General features: G+C 38.3%; 1 protein-coding gene across 2 annotated transcripts in view; it reads right to left on the reverse strand.

Moving 5' to 3' along the window:
* Positions 1-17,464, reverse strand: part of RNF144A (ring finger protein 144A) — a 62,339-nt gene that overhangs the window by 31,253 nt on the left and 13,622 nt on the right. The window contains exon 2 of one of the 2 annotated variants that reach the window (XM_066547242.1): positions 16,282-16,365. The exons of the other annotated variant lie outside the window; for it this stretch is intronic. The gene's annotated coding sequence lies outside the window, so the exon portion shown is untranslated. The remainder of the gene's footprint in view (positions 1-16,281; positions 16,366-17,464) is intronic. 2 annotated transcript variants of the gene reach the window in all.

The raw sequence follows: 17,464 nt of genomic DNA on the forward strand, positions 1-17,464 counted from the left end.
AGTCAAGGTCAATCCCATTTACAGATTTTTGCTGACTGTGGTCCGCATCTGGTAGTATTGAATTTGTAAGATATATGGTAAGATAGCACGTGATTTTCTGGGAAAGCATCCCAAAGCAAACTGGAAGTCAGAAGCATAGGAAATAGCTTTAGTAAGAGTTTGTTCAGAGCAGTCTTGTCATAAATAATTAACAACCTGACTAATGACTGTTTAATTCTTCAATCATGTGCATATCTACACTGAAAGGAAACCTCTGTGTAAAGAGAGAGAAGGGACTGAAGTCTTCTTACTGTAATAACAAAATATATATGAATGTGACTCTTAGGCACTCCTGGAGATGTGCATGGAATGAAAAGGAAACTTTCATTATTTCTGAAGAATTAGTCAATTAAGTGAATATGAACTATTTCTGAACAGTAATGCCTCAGCTTTTGGTCCGCCTACACAGACTACATTTTCTAGTGAGAGAACAAGTGGCTGATAACATCTGAATAGAACAATTCTTTTTAGGCCTCAAAGAGTTTCAGAAAACAGTGAAGCAGAAATACTGTGAAAACTCCTATGGAAGCAGAAAATAATGCAACTTTCTTCATAAAAGTCATTCAAGAAATCATAAAACAATATGATTTTTTTATTGTACACTAGTCAAGTGCACAGCATTGTACATTTAAACCTGCAATTGCATCATCAACACTTAGGATGCATGACTGCCTATGTGAGAAAAGTGACTAGAAAATAGGGATAAATACAAGTCATATGCAGCACACTTGCTGGTGGGTCTTTTCCACCAAGCAAGACTCAAAATAGAGATTTCAGCAGAATCTCAATTTCAGCTTTAGGTCAGGGATGAGTTTAATTTCTAAATTAAGGGCCTCAGTTCCCACTCCTACCAAACAGATAGTTAATCAGGTACACTTAAGTCATCTGCCTTAAGGAGTTAACTTAATCTGAATTTATTGACATGATGAAAAGCATGAAAATAGAAATCAAAGGAAGGGACTTAAATGGGATTTAATATTTGGTCTCAATCTTCTTGTCCTTCTTTATCAAAATAACTCCAATTAAAGTAATACTGGCTGCTAGATGAAATCAGACATCTGCTATAGTACGGTTTTAGTATTGTGAATAAATATTTATAGATTAAAATAGTATATAATACAGACTGCATTTCCTCCTATATAAAGTCATCTGTTTGTACAATTGTGTGGATTCTTTTCATGTATGAAGTATGTTTCTATACTATACATTTATCCCACTAATAATTATAAAAATATAAAACTGTACAAAAACCGACGTAATTTTACTTACGTGAAAGAAGCCCACAGATGTCTGAAGTGCAGTCATCTGTAGAAAGGCTACTACAGTGCACTCTGGAACTGACACTGCCTACCACTTCTTTTAAGTGAGTATTTTTTACTTTGAGCCTTCCTCTGCAGCCACAGCTATGGCTCATCACACATGATCCCACAGCTATGGGCTGTACCCTCAGGGCAGCAGGGACTACCCCCCCCCATGATCCAGGTGGCTGAGGGCATTCAGCAACAGTCCTGGGGCTTGCATTATTTGCTACCCCTCTGTCAGAGCTACAACTTGATGCCATTTTCCATTGCTCCTAGGCTTTTCCAAAGATCTTCAGAAGGATCACATGAAAGAAGCCTACATGACATAATTGACCACTTTGCAAATGTTTTGTGTTGGTGGCACCAGTTTTTATTATGCAACTATATCACAGATAAGGTCATTTTAAAGTCACTTTATATAGCAAATTAATTACTACATCCACCCACCAGGTAGATTTTACAATAACAAACTGGCAGGCAGACTCTGTATCTCTCACTTATCAGTCACAGTTAATTACTGGCATCTATCACTGCAGTAGCTGTGTCTCCAAGTCTTCATCTTTGCAGAACTGCCTGGCAAAGCAGAATTGCTCTTCTTGATAGGTGTCAGTCACACTAATACAGGACTGATTTACATGGATGTTTAGGGATTACTAACTTCAGAGTTTCGATGCTTGCCTTCCTTGCATTCTTAAATCCTGTCAACCTGTCAAATGCCTACCTAAGTCTCCAAACTCATTCAAAAATCGGATCCACAATCAACTGCACAAGTCCAGCAGATAGGTATCATCCTTTGAATTCCAGACAATTCCACTAAAGCCCCATTCTTTATTCCAGCAGTTTAATAGGCTGCTGTTTATAGGCATAACTTTTCTACATGTATGAAACTTCAACTTAGAGTAGTGCAGAAAGTCATGTCAGCTTTGTCTATTGTGAGCTCTTCAGACCTAGCCTTTAAGTCCCTACACAGACTAACCACCAACTTCAACCTTTCCAGGTTCTTGTCTTCAAGCTATTCCAAGGCCCAAGCCCAGAAGAGATAAAAGACCATGTATAAAAGCTTTAGAACACTGTCAGCAACTGCAGTCTCCCAGACAATAAAGCACATGGGAAACAAAAATCTTACTTTGAGTTGAAACAATTATTCCAGGGACTTTAGTCCACTCATGAGTAGCCACTTTGTTTCTTTTCTTTACCTCCCTGACTGATAAAATCCTGTATTTTAAATATTTATATATGTATTATACACACACACACATGTATATGTATATATGTGTACAGATATAGGTGTATAAATATATAAATGTATAAAGATTACATTGAAACATTCCAATGCCAAGAAAAAAAGGAAGAATGTGTCTTTTCACTGATAAATGGTATCTGAACAGTAACATTGAGTGCAAAACAGAATAAATCTAGTGGATTGCTTCAGGGACAAATCGCTTTTAGGGCATGCTAAAAGAAGAAAAACACTTAACACTAATTTCTTTGCTAACTACCTGGGTAAATTTTTTCTTGTTTGCTTTCTAGAGAAATTAGAATATTATATACAGCAACCACCCCTGCCAAAACCTTAGACAATGGAGTTTGATAACTGCACAGACCATAAAAGATTTTCAAGATTAAAAAAGCAATGGACAGTTTCTAGATCTATGGATATGAGAATACTGCCTATCAAATACATGGGTGGGTAGAGAGGAAAAGATATTGTGACAAATACAGAAAACAAGAGATTGTTAAAACTCCACCTTCAAAAGAATACTACAAATAGATATGCCATAAGTTGTCCATGCAGAAGTGCCCCAGAGAGCTAGATCCTTGCACATATTCCAAAAAATACAATCAGTGAATGTGACAGAGCCAAAGACTTTCCTGACCTTGCATTTTCCTATGTTTGTCACCAGCACTGGTGCCACTGTGGCTTCTTGTAGCACTGCCAAACAGCAGCAACCTGAAATAAACTGGGTGAGGCTCTTATTCAGATCCTGTAGGCAAGGGTGAAAACATTTCAAAGAAAAAAAGAAAATCACTTAATTTCATCTGAAAGAAACTGTAAATGTGAAAAGCAAACAGGCAGAAAGGAAAGAATTGGAAGAGTCAAAGGTAAGAAAAAATAAATATAATAAAAAGAAAAATGGTGTAATAAGTAAAATAGTTGAAAACATAGGAAAGACCGGAGAAATCTCGAGAAAATAGCTGAAATAGATCAACTTTGCAGCTCATCTCAGAAGTAGTGTACTTCTATACAGAGTAAAATAACAATTGAAATGGAATCCCGCTGCAATATGACCCAAACATTCAATATTCCCAAAAGATGACATGAACAAAAGGACAGGTGTGTAACTACTAAAGAACATTGCTCAGAATTCATGTGTCTAATCAATGTTTGCTATCTAAGAGATGATAAAAGCACTGGAGCAGCAGATGACCTCAGGCAAAAGCTGGGAAGCCCTTGCACTATGCCATTTCCCAGTACTGGAGTCCTAGATCCTCTGCACAGAGCCCTCTCAGCAGCCAGAGGCACAAGGCTTAAGATAATTTGAAACAGTGAGGTCAGGATGATATGCATTTTAAAAGCCTCCTCATCTCTGCTGGGTGGGAAAACTCCATCCTACATAATATGGAGAGAAAAACCTGGACACTGTAGAACTGGTTTTGCAACTGGATCTAAAACTGGCACGAGTGCAACACATTTTGGTCCGGAGAGAACAAGCCTGCCTGTCTCATTTTCTTGCTTTAAGAGTCATCAAACTATTAGATCCATATCAGAGACTTCCATAAACTTTACTGCAGTTAACCACTGCCTTTGAATACTGGGACCAATACCAAGGCACCATATCTGAATTACTGTACAGCTATAGGTGTATAAAATATAATATACAAAATATATACAGAGGTGAGGGAGATCACAGGTTAAATCACTAACAGTCAAAATGTTTAAGCTCTGAGTATATTAGAGAAGGGAACATTAGCTGCACAGGTCTTAAAGTGAGCCAAGATGAAGCCAATCTAAAGCAGACTGATCTTAAAGTCAGTTGTAACCTAAGCACAGCTGCAAAAACCCCTCAATGTAATCTGGTAGTCAGAAGTGACTTGAGACCAAATAGTGTCCTAGCATGTAAAGGCCACAGTAATAAGAAGGGCACAGACAATTCCACTGCTTTCTAGGGAAGCACTTTATTATTTTCCAGAAATTCCTATACCACCCACTCAAAATCAATTGCTTTGCTATGTCTTTCCTCCCATCCCTTATATTTCCCCATGTTTTTATTTTCTCTTCCCCAACTCTTTTCCCCTCTACCCCTTTCTTGTTTCCTCCAATTCTTTCCCTCCTCTCTGCTTACAAGAATTGATGAATTAATGCACTCTGGGCTGTCTCCACCCAAGCAATAAATCAGTAAGGAGCAGTTTGAAGCTCTGACATACCACAAGCTTTTTCCTTCTCCACAGCTGACTCTCCCAGAAAAGTAAACCCATGTTTACACAAAGTCCAAATAACACCAAGTTTGAGCTCTGTAAGAGCTTTCTTCCTGGGGGAAAGAGAAAAGCCTTAGAGGCTTCAAGCTAGAAACTACATTTAAAGCTATGCAAAGTTACTGTGAAACTGAAAATATGAGCAAGGGGAATGGAACCCTAGTTCTGACTGAGACACTTGGACCACCTCTCAAAAGGAAATCAAAACTGTTCTTTTACTTGCAACTATGACAAAATGCATGCTTAAGGCATGCTGTATCTCCATTGTACTTCACAAGTCTCAGATGAGTACATGGGATTGAAAAACCCACCACAAACCCTCCCACTTGCATACTAACAGTGGAGCTCAGGTTTGAACAACAGCTCCTGCACTAGCTGTAAGACAGCACATACCCAAGCACCATCCCTTCCTATGCTAGATCTGAAATGCAAAGCAGATATGCTGCTGGCTGAAAGCAGCAGAGTGAGGTGAAGTATGGTTAACTTCCCTGTAGGTCTTTGTTCCTTTGACTCAGTAACAACCACAAAATTCCAGGTAGGTAGGTATTGGTAAGAGACAGCATCTTCCACAGTATGGACAAGTTCCTGGTCTCATGTCCCATATCTACCCCTCAGAGATTAAAGGTTTCCCTTGCTCTGAAGAGTTATCTTCCATAAACAGTATTAAGAGGGAGAAGAGCCAAGAGAGCACATTTAATCAATAGGAGTAGAAAGAATGTATTGCCAAAAGACAGGAAAAGAGAAAGATTCTTCATAGAGTAAATTTTTATAGATCTGTTTTGTGCACTCATTACAATCACGTGGAAAGTTACTTTTACTTTTTCCAAAACCATTCCTAAAACCAGCAACTCTAGTGAGAAGTCACAGCTTCTCTTCCAAACCATCAGCTTGTGTCATACTGTTTCACCCTGTGAATTAGATGACATAGTATACACACTCATTCACCATGCTGGTGTGACAGACACGACTAAGCATAAGGAAAAACTTAGGATGGGATTTAGACTGCCCAAGATAGTTATGCTGCTGCTGGTTCCTAAAACAGCAGATTTTCAGATAACTGCCTACACTACTTATTCAGAGAGAGGAAGGAAAGTGATTTTGAAGACCTTCAGAGGAAGACAGTGTTTCTAATACCAGGCACCTCAGTCAAGGGGAAAAAACCCACACAAACAGGAAAAAAAAACCAAAACCAAACCACCACACATGTTTCTGTAAGAATTCTGTCCCCTAATAATAAACCAAATGGCTTGAGCTATGCAGTGGTCTGAATTATATATCAGTACATATACCCCTGCCCCAACACTGAATAAACTGATATAGCCTGCTCAGTACATCCTGCAGACAGGATTTAGTCTGATCAACACTAGCTGCTACTCACTGTTTTTCTTACTTAGTCCTAAATTTAAAAATAGATAAGAGAACAAAATATTTTTATCATTATTCATATAATCTGATGCTTTACATGACAAAAATTACAACTATCAGCTAGGACACTTTACAACAAATCTCTGGCCTGACACACTTGATGCCTCTGGATTCAAATCTCTCTTTTTGCACAGCATCCCCCTAGAAGTTTTGTCTTTTTATCTCCTGTTCTAACTTCCTCCTGCTCGAAGGAGCCTGCCCTCTTCCCACCATATCATCTGTAGCACAATCCAGTTCTTCACCCTCACTGTCCTACTAGGCAACTGGCTGCTCCTTTCCTCTCTGGCAATGGGGCATTTTGCCTCTAAGCACAGTGCTACAAAATTTAACTATATTTTGGTCTATGTTAATATCTCAGCCATGCTACCTTGATGAATAAAGCGGTGTTTGGTTCCAAGTTTCATCTCTCACATCCAGAATTCCATGTTCCAACTATGTGTCTCCATGTCTTTGTATGACAGCCAGCACATGCCTGTGAACAGATATGTCACTCACACGGGCCAGGGAACTTAAAGACAGATGTTTAATATACAACAGTGCTCAGATTAGGGACAGATGCTTTGTTTCTCTCTCTTCTAAGTGATGGTCTGGTCAAGTAATTTAGCACAGGCCTTGCAAGACCCTCAACAAACACATTCAAGGGAGAGTTCTGTCAGTGTGAACCACTAAGTTTGCATGCACAAAAAAAAAATCTGATGATTAGAACACAAGATTTATAAGGAATAACTGATAACCTCTTCTGTCCCAAACTTACTGCATAACTGAACAGCTCATGCAGCTTAGTCACACACACACACTTCAGATGGCACCTACCACACCACATGGGCTGCTGAGCAGAGGATGGGGGGGATGAGCAGTGCATTAGCTGCCTGAGTACATGTTTTCCTGCACTCATCCCTCTGCAGAGAATCAGCATGTAACAGTACTCTCAGGGAGATAATATATTAGCCTCAACATCAGCCCCAGCTCTAATTCTTCACAGTAATATTACTGTTGCACAGTAATGCTTCCAGCTCCTCCCTCCCTATCTTAAAACAACATTTGCAGTACAATACACATATATAGCCCTCATTTACTGCAGAAAGCAGCAGCACATGGCAGAGACCAAGCCTAAAGCCTCTGCAGCCACACAGGCAGAGATACCAAAACCAAAGGCTGAAGTACTGAGGGCACATAGAGATGACTGAAAGCATAATGGGGAAGAAAAAAAGAGCACAGAATCACCACAGTGATGGAAATACTCCCTTCAGGGCTCCCCTTGTCTAGATAACAGATACAGTAAGTTACAGACCTCTTGATTTTGGAAACACATGCAGAGAAATTCTATTGTGATTTCCCCTGTAACACTTTCTACACTTGAGGACAGCTCAAAAGTCAACAGGTGTTGGTCTCCAGTTTATTACTTATAGTTTACATTTAGTTTTCTCCTTTTACTAATGAATAATTGTAGCAAATTAAGATCAAAAATTAAATTTTGGCACTTGAACTACAGTTTCCTTCCTCATTTACAACAAAATGTTAAGAACAAGCTTCTGAAGCTTCTACAGTGGCAAATCACTTCACTAAATAAATTAATCGGTAGGGAAAGATAAGAGGCAGTAGGCAGAAACTGATGCACAGAAGGTTCCACCTGAATACGAGGAAGAACTTCTTTGCTGTGGAGGTAACTGCACAGGAACAGGTTTCCCAGAGAAACCTGGAGAAATTCAATAACTGTCTGAACACAAACCTGTGCCCTGCAGGATGACCCTGTTTGAGCAGGGAGGTTGGACTGCATGATCTACTGCGGTCCCTTCCAGCCTGACCCACTCTTATTTCCATCTTTGGGATTTAAACCTTTACTATTATGGAAGAGACTTGGCTTTTGAGTTACACAAACAGAAAAGATGTCAAAAGTTATTCTAGGAATATACCAATAGAATCAGCTATCAAAAAATCATTTAAATAAAGCTTTTCTAACATCAAGTTAGCAAAATCAATTTGAATTGCAATAAAAATATAAATAAAAAAGGATGCTACCTTAGCAGGGCATCTGTGTATTAGTGTAGCCTAGCACTACATAGCACTGTATTGCTATGAAGAGAAAGCTGAAGGCACTTAAGTCAATCCCTTACATCTTCTACATACTCCCATAATTCATCCTGTTAAAGAGGGAACAACTCAGGTACCAATGGTGCAGGCATTAATACCTAGTACACCAGAGTACTTTGCTGTAGATTTGGTATGCAGTGAATGTGACAGCCTGCTCAAGAGAGGAATTGCCTGCATCATCCTTTTTTTTTTTGCATCATCTCCTAGCACCCCTAGACCATATTAACCCCTTCCCCAAATTAACACAGATGTTGCAATTGATAGCCAGTCCTGGTGTTCAGGATACACCCCAAGCTGAACATCCACTGGAGCACTTTTGGGGAGCACTTTTGGGTTTTGTATCTGTACAAACCACCCGCATCCTGCTCAATCTGTAACTTTTATGTGCTCATGCACATGGGCAAGAAGGATGCTGAAACACAGTCCTCACTGCACATCTTGTGGGTCATAGTGTTGACCTGCTTACTAGCAGAAAGCACACTGGGCACACAGATGGAAAACACCTACTTACTCTTCAGTTTCCCAGCAAAGAGATCTGGTTTGCTGCATAAAGCAACTGAAATTTGCATAGACTTATTCTGGCAAGGACAAAAGCATTTTTAGGACAGCTTAAGCTTGTGGCTATTATTCTAGGGGTTTATTAAAAAAAAAAAGCTTTACAAACAAAAAGTCAAACAAAGAGCTTTTTCAGTGAGTCCTAATGGTTTTTAGAAGAAGTGAAATTATCAGAATTAAGTAATCTTATTTCCTCAGGAAATAAAATAAAGCAGTGATACTTATATTTAAAGCATTTACATGCACAATATTTTCCCTAAGCCACTTCATAAAATGAGCTCCTTCCATAGGTAAAAATGATCAGTCTACGTCGATCATCAAAAAGGTAACTAAAAAGGTAACTAAAGCTTATCCCACAAAAACAAAATCCAGGAAAAGGCTAAGAGTTCTTTGAAAACATGCTTCCCCTTATGTAAAATAACTATGTCAAGCCTTTTACCTTGGACATGGGTTATGTCTGCAAAAAACCTTTTCAGGACCTTGACATATATTCATATGGGTGCAGAACAGTCCCAAACAGTTTATTAACAGAAATCAACTGCAAATTCCTCTGTGGGGAAAAGATTCTCTTATGTTTGCATGGTGCACACTGCAGTGGGCCAGAGGTTACAGAAGTTTACATCAATACAAACAAGCTGTAAGACAATTAATAGCAATAGCCTTGGTACTAAATTCTCTGCCTCAGAAAACATGAGCTGAATTTAGTGAGCAACCATTTTCTGCAGAGCTGTTTGGGCATCAGGAAGTATTCTGATGCAGTATTTGTCCGAGCAGTTCTGATCCCTGTAGCTTCCATCCCTTTGTATGCAGCCCAAAAAAAGTAGACCAATCTAGTCAAGTAAACACTGAAATAAGGAATAAAGAAAAAAAAAAACCAACACTTTTTTTTCTTAAAAAAGTTATGATTAAAAGACTGAATTTTAAAGTGGTAGGCAAAGATACTCTACACTTCCCAGAGGTCAAGTGTACATTTCAGATAGTAGGAAACTTTCCAAGTTCAACTCATGCTTTCCCAAACCAAACAAGACACAAACCACAGAAGCCTGCCCTCTTTCCAGCTGCTGGGAAGATCACAGATGAGGTTGTTCATTATGGTCCCAACCAAGTAACATGGTACACACACCACCACCCACCTCTTCAAACATACCTCTCTATTATCCACTGTACTAAAAAAATATATATATTTTTTAAGCTCTTTAGTTGTTACTTTTTCCTATTTACTTTAATGGTCAAAGTGTTTTATGTTCAGGACATTGTGAAAAAACAGCCAGAGGTCTGACATATTGGTTTAAAACAGACATTTAGAGAGGAATTGCTGAAGGGGTTCTAAACCAAATAGCATGGATTACAATCCACTGTTTAAAATTAGGTTTTGTGGTTGGTTTTTAGATATTCCTAGTAACAAACTCAATCTGACTGCTCTTTCTTGGCTGAAGTTATTGCACCTAGCAATCTAGGAGGCCAATAATAGAAATTTCATTTTAAATATGGCTATTAATGTTCCTAAATATAGTCTACCACATGACTGACCTGTGTAACAGGCCTTAAGTCATTCTCTAGGTTTTGTTGGGGTTTGGTTTTTTTGACCAAAGACAGTAAATGCTTGACTAGGACTTAAAAATTTGACATGTTATTGGGATTAAATAGTTTGTCAATATTAAAACTATGCATTAAAATAAAAAAAAGCTTTCAGGAAGGAACTAAACCTGGAACATGTTGCATGTTTAATGACAAGAGCCCACGACCAAAGAACAACTGTTCTTTGAACAGAACAACTGTTAAACCATCAAAGGTATCCCACATTTCTTTTCTGAAATGCTTGGGTAAGTCCTACATTGTCTACTAACAGAGTATTTTGTCCTAGTTAATTGGCAAAGGCAGCCCTTGAGTTTCTTTCCAGCAGGAAACCAATTAAATAGATGCAAGAGCAAAGCAGTGCTACTTTAAAAAACAAACAAGAGAGAAGAGCACAGGAGCTGGCTGCTGCTTCTCCAAAAGAGTTGGAACAAGCCATTCCTTTAAAAAGAGGAGACACAAAGCAATGTATACCCCTTATGTTGGTGAGCACAGATGGGAGCAAGAGCATCTCCACTTGAACCAAGGTGCTTGGGGGCCTTCAGAACTCACTGCACTGGGAAAGGCCAGAGCAGTGCAGGAAGAGCCTATAATGCAAGAGAATAAATGCAGGGTTGTTTTCAGCCACACCAAACTCTGTTCTAGATAGAGAATAGGGAGGATTTAGCATCAGACATAGGGGATCAGCTGCAAACCAAGGCAGTGCTACATAAACTCTAAACCAATGAAGTCTAATAGCTGAAGTCATGCAGTTGAGTTAATGGGGAGTTTGGGAATATGACTGACAAAACAACTAGTTCAGTAACTACCAGCACATTCAAAATCTATCTGTACTTCAAAAGAACAAAAAACCCCAAACCCCCACTAAAAAAGGCTCATGGGAGACAGTGAAAATGAGGATATGTAGACCAGGAGTCATCCAAATATTAGATTTAAAACATTTTAAGCAAAAGCTGAACACATGGGGCTTCTAACCATGTGGTTGTTAGAAATTAATAAAAGTAACCAACCATTTGTAAAAATAGCTAATAAAGAAGTATAAAAAAATTGAAGCACTATAAAAGGAACAAATATGGACACAGATAAATGGCACTAGAGTAAGAATTCATTGTGCTGGGCAGAGACCGCTTCACCCAGGTACTGAACAGCAATACAGGCTCTCATACTTGGGCATAACACTTTAATACTGGGCAACAAACTGAGCTTAACTTCTAACCACAGATCTGAATCACCTGAGCTGGTTTGAAGAGGATGCTACAATACCTGCTAGTGACCTGAAATAACCAGGAGGTCTGGCTTCTTGCAAAGAGAGCAGTGGTTAGAGAGTTAGCAGATGGAAAAAGCAGGCAAAGTGGTATGTAGTGCATAAGACAATATAATTATCCTGTGACACAGACAGTTTGTGCTCTCTCCTGCCTTCCCTACTAACACTCAAAATGAAATGTTTTCTTCTGTGGAGACTGGCTTTTGCTGTTTGGTTAAAGAAAGCGGTGTTGAAAAGTAGCTGTTGGGCTTGGAACAGAAAGTGCTGAGGTTTGAGAGGGCTCCCAAGTGCTTGGAGAAGTTCTTTCCATACCCCCTGAGAAAACCAGCTTGCTTGTGCAGCTCAGCTTATGCCTGACAGAGCAGCCACCAACCTGCTTCCTCCCCAGCCCTGAGCTCAAGGCTTGACAGAAATGGCAACCAGCACCTCACTTTATAACAGAAACATTAAAAGGACTGCTGAATAATATGGCAAGCTGTAAATCAGCCTTTTACCATGACAGAAAAGGAAAGGGATGAAGTGGGCAGTTTCCTTCTCTGAGATCCAGATCTCTCGAGCAGTTTCACTCCCATTGGCAGTTCTTATTCTGCAGTGTTACTTCAAGCCAACCAGCAAATTTTACAGAAAAGTGAAACTGGATTGAGACACGCAAAATGCAAGCCAGAAGAAAGCAGGAAGAGCTGAATTTGTAACTGCTAGGGATGGGAGGAAGATTTAGTAATACTGACATGATATGAACACCAGAAAGAGCTATCAATTCTTGTTAGGATCAATACCTTACCAGGAGAATGGAAAACTGATCAGAGAAAATTAGAGGCTCCACTGTAATGTCTGAATCTAGGGACAAGAAAATTTCTCAAGTACTTCTGTAATGGCATTTTGTACATTGCATTCAAAAATACTGGAAGTGAAAGAAAGCTTGTGAAAGCTTAGGAACTCACTGTTATGCAGCAATGAGATTCTTTTGCATAAGACAAAATTGCTGCAAGGTGTGCAGTGGTTACTTAACCTTATAAAGGTCAAAATACACAACAGCAGATGAGTGTCTTGACTTGTGCCTCTTTCCCTGCTTCATGCATTGCCAGTACATTCCAGCACATTTAATACTCTGTACATCTGCAGTAGTCAGTGTCCTCTATTTCCTTTCTCATACATTGAGCTGAAGAAAATTAACCATCCCCAACTCTCAGAATTAAAATTAAACCATCCACTAACTCTTGCAATCCCCTCTTAACAGAAAGGTGATCAATTTTACAGAACCTGGAAGAAACTACAAAAAGCCAATGTCACATATACATAGCATCCATACAAAAAAGTAAACACTCACAGCCAGACTCAGTTCTGCAAACTTTGGTGGCTGACATCACAGAATGAGTTTGTCACGTCCACAATGTAATTCTTTCTTTATTTCACAGGCTGAAAAAACACTTTGACTTTTGTAGACAGATATTTACATCTTTATCAAATTTTATTTTAGTTACCAGTTTCCTATGTTGGACTGAGCCAAGTTGTCTCTTTGGCTACTGCTATAAGACATAAAATAATAATGATGATTATGATAGGAATTCAAATTATTACTGTATGACTAGATCTTGATCACCCACTTGTCACTAAACTATGGTACAATGATAAAGTTTATATAGGTCTCAACTGCCATTAATGTTACAGACAGGTACTTAGAAAACATCTTTATCTGAAGCAAAGACAAAATATTTTGATTGTTTCCTTCCACAGTGAAATGAAACATTAGAACTATTTTAAGGTTATAAACAATGGAACAGAAATTATCAACTCTAATAGAAAATCTGACAATTTCAAGCCAACACTAGATCACTAGAGAAGAATTTTGCATTTTACTGGCAAACTCTGACTTTCCCCATCTGCTCCCTTCCCTCCCTATTAGTGAGCAGGAGCAAGCTATGAAAGCAGGTCTAAAGAAGATGACAAGAGCACAAGCCTCTTTAAATGCTTAGGAAAGATCAATGAGCTGTCCCCCTGTGTTCACTATCACACAGACAAGAGTGGCAGGATCTTGCCTGCCAGACGAGAAAAATCAGAGGGCAATGCTTCTCTGCTTTGTATTAATCATCTGAGCTATGTATGGTATGTTCTTGTTCTTTACACAAATACCTCATGATCATCTGTATGCCACAAATATTTTCCAACACAGATCTCTGCCAGGACATGCTCCATTTCAGTAATCCCTTAGAGCCATTTCAGTGAAATAGGTTTGCAAGGCAGCAGAAAGATTCAAGAACCCAAAGCACATTTTAACTGTGTATGCTCACAAGATGTCAGAGCTGCCCTCACTCTGATCAAAGGCCAGGAAAGATCATACAGGTTCACAGTTTGACTTTTGCTGGAACATAACACACTCAACTTCGGTTCCCACTTGTTTGAGAAAATGAAAAAAAGACTGACCAGTTATGCATGCTTTTCCAAGACAATGGACTCAGCTCCTGAGAGTACATGACACCTGTTTTTTCCCTCATGTTTTGAAAAATGGGATATGGTGCCCGGAGAAGTTTAAGGATGTTTAGAGGCACCTCAGCAGAAAACTAAACAAACAGCAAGGGGAGAACAGAACAAGCTGCACTGCTGAAAGAGCACAATGGTGAATGGGTGCAGAGGCAGATGACTATGATGGGACTCTTCAGAAGAGGGATGGGGAGAGCTGAAGGAAGGGAGAGAGGCTGAGGGACCTTGGCTCATTTAGTTTCCCACAAGGAGACCAAGAAGAGCTGTGGTCACTCCCTGAATACCCAGGATGCAGGGTAAAGTACATCACTAAATGGGAGAGGAACTATTTCAAGAAATCATTGACCCCAGCACAGACATGTATAAACTTGCCATTTCCCACTTCTTACAAGGATTTTCTTCACGTTTCTAAGTATCAGGAATTAATTATATGTTTCTAGCATCATTTTCTAAAAGTAGGAAAAAAGCTGATTACTTGTAAGCTGAAAGTTTATAAAAGTAACTATAGCACTATGAGGGACAAAAAACCACCTCTTTCTGCTTCTTTGTATTTAAATTTTAAATCAACTAGTTAAATTAAAGAAGAAAACAATAAAATTGTAGATTTACTTTTTTTAACCTCACCTTTTTTTAAGCAAGGGATATGAAGGACAGTATCAGACATTTTGGCTTCAAAATAAATGTTATCTCTCTTCTTCCCCCCTCCCATTTAGATTTTCTGCTTGTAAGAAAGACATGAAAATATAGACCTTTCCACTTAGTACTAAACAATGGAGCAGAAAAAAAAAAGATGAAAATATTTAAACTAGCTATATAATTAAGAAACACTGTTTTATATTAAGATATGTTACTCAAGCAGAGCATACAGACTGTTACATTAAATCTTCAATACTTAAATATAAGCCAATGAGGGTATGATTATGTTTTCACAAGAGGTTTTTCCAGTAGTCAAAATGAGTCAAGTAAGAACACCATTACACTTTGATAACTAAGCCAAGAACATCAGTTTCAAAGAAAAGGAGGGAAAAATATGGTACAATCTGCTAGTCTGTAAGTATGACTTTTTAGTACTATTTCCAGAATATCAATGTGAGCCAAAGTAGCATTGCTTGAAAAATGGAAAGCTACTAACAGCAGGTCAGGAGCTCAAGTAAATAAAAAAATCTAAAAATGCCATTACTTCTGCATATAGCCATATATCAGAGCAAGGATAATGCAGAACTTGTGACTGTAGTGAAATTTGCAGGATGACCTTCTCCAAACCAGAGAAACAGATAGGTTTTCATTATTTAAACACAAGTTTTGCTGCCTTCTAAAAGATCTGAAACTAAATATGTGCTATGTTTTTTGACTGGAGATACAGTTACCAATATATTATAGCAATAATGATATATATAACCAATATATTATATCAATAATTAGCTATCAAGTACATATAGAACTGTAGCTATCTCAAAAAGGAAATAATTTTATTATCTCTCTCCCTTATTTGGAATATGAAGTCTGTGGGACATATGGAGTACACAGGAAATGGAACTATTAAATCAAAAACCATATATGAAAGCACAACAGACTCTGTTATAGAGATGCAGATATATTTTTATGTGTTTTATACATGTGTGTATATATACGCACATACATATGCTATGTAGAGATTTAAAAATGAAAGCCTATTGAGCCCATTTTAGGTGGTACCATTAAACTATGCTTTGAGGATTGCTATCAAACAAGTCTCTGTGACTTGGATTTCACTAGGAAGCTAATTACTATGCAGATTTGGTTGTTTTCCTACATTTCTTTGGTAAATGAACCAAAGAAATTTCATGGTAGAGCTCCATAATTAAAAGCAAACTTTGACAAATTTCCTCCTCTTACACTACCCCAGGCTATGTGGATTCCACTTATATGGGGAACCACAAGATAAATTCCAAAGACTGTAAAACCCATCTCTCAGGCATATTTTTCCCCTCCCACAGCTTCTGTTGGCATAAGAGTCCTGTGAAAGTGTGGCTGCATTGAAAATTGCATCTGTCTGTGCCCCAGCCAAGTGTTACCAAGACAGTCAAGGCAAACACCTACCACAACAATCTCTCCTTTGTCAGTCACAGGGATCCCATGAGAAAGCACCAACCAGTCCACAATTTTGGTTAGTGTTAGACAAGCCTGGAATACAAAAGATAAGGGTCACACTTAATTTCAACTGACCATATAAAACCAGAGAGTTCCATTTTGCCATGCAGCTTTTAAAACTGTGTGATAGTACAGTCCTAGCAGACAAAATTTTGCAGTGGACTTGGCACTGCTGGGATAATAGTTGGACTCGATGATCTTAGAGGTCTTTTTCAACAAAACAGTTGCATGATTCTATGAATTCAGAAAACAGCAACTGGCAGGAGTCCTACTTTCACTGCAAGCTATTTCCCATTTTTCAGATTTATCCAATAGTGTTTTTTTGCAGAAATAAACTATTAGCCGAGTTCCTTTCCAACAGATACTCATAAAACTTATTTACTTAAACTGAGTATGTAGATTTTAAACATTAAAACCTGTCTTTTGTCATCAAATATTAAAAAAAAATGCAGCTTGGAATAAGTTTATAGCCAAACACAGAAAATTCCCATCTTCCTTATTCATCTTAATTTTAGACAACATGCTATTTAAAAATATTTGTAATTATTGAAGTATGCCTTAACATTTAAACCTCCTAAAAATAAGTATTTTTACATTCTCATTCTGCAACGTTCTCATCCTCCACTGATTTCCATGTAGAGGGAGATGTGATAGGGAAAAATATCTACGGTACTTCTAGAAAAACAGTAAATTACTGTTACTCAGGCAACCAAAGCTCAAAAAAAGCTCAGATACATGTACTCCAATATTCTAGGCTACTGATCAGTTATTCAGCCAACAGCTCTGTCACCAAAACAAGGTTCCCCTCCTCACTTCTTCTACATCCTCCGCACTTCAACATTCCCGTCCTACTTCTTTAAAACAAATCTTGCTTGAAAATTAGGAAAACTGACAAAAATTGTTATTGCCCTTTTCCTAAATTATCCTGACATTTCAGGAGGAAAATAAAAATTTATTTTCATTACGGTCTATCTACTTGTAAAATAAGAAAACAGTTTCCTGTACCTTGGGGTCAGAAGGTCCATGGGATGTATTAGATTGTTAAGCTGAACACCAAGATTATTACACATTTTCCAATTACCCTGACAGCAAGATTAGTAGCTTTTACATGGATAACAAATACTGCCTAGGC

Source organism: Molothrus aeneus, chromosome 3 (assembly GCF_037042795.1).
Source record: "Molothrus aeneus isolate 106 chromosome 3, BPBGC_Maene_1.0, whole genome shotgun sequence".
NCBI classification, from domain to species: Eukaryota; Metazoa; Chordata; class Aves; order Passeriformes; family Icteridae; genus Molothrus; species Molothrus aeneus.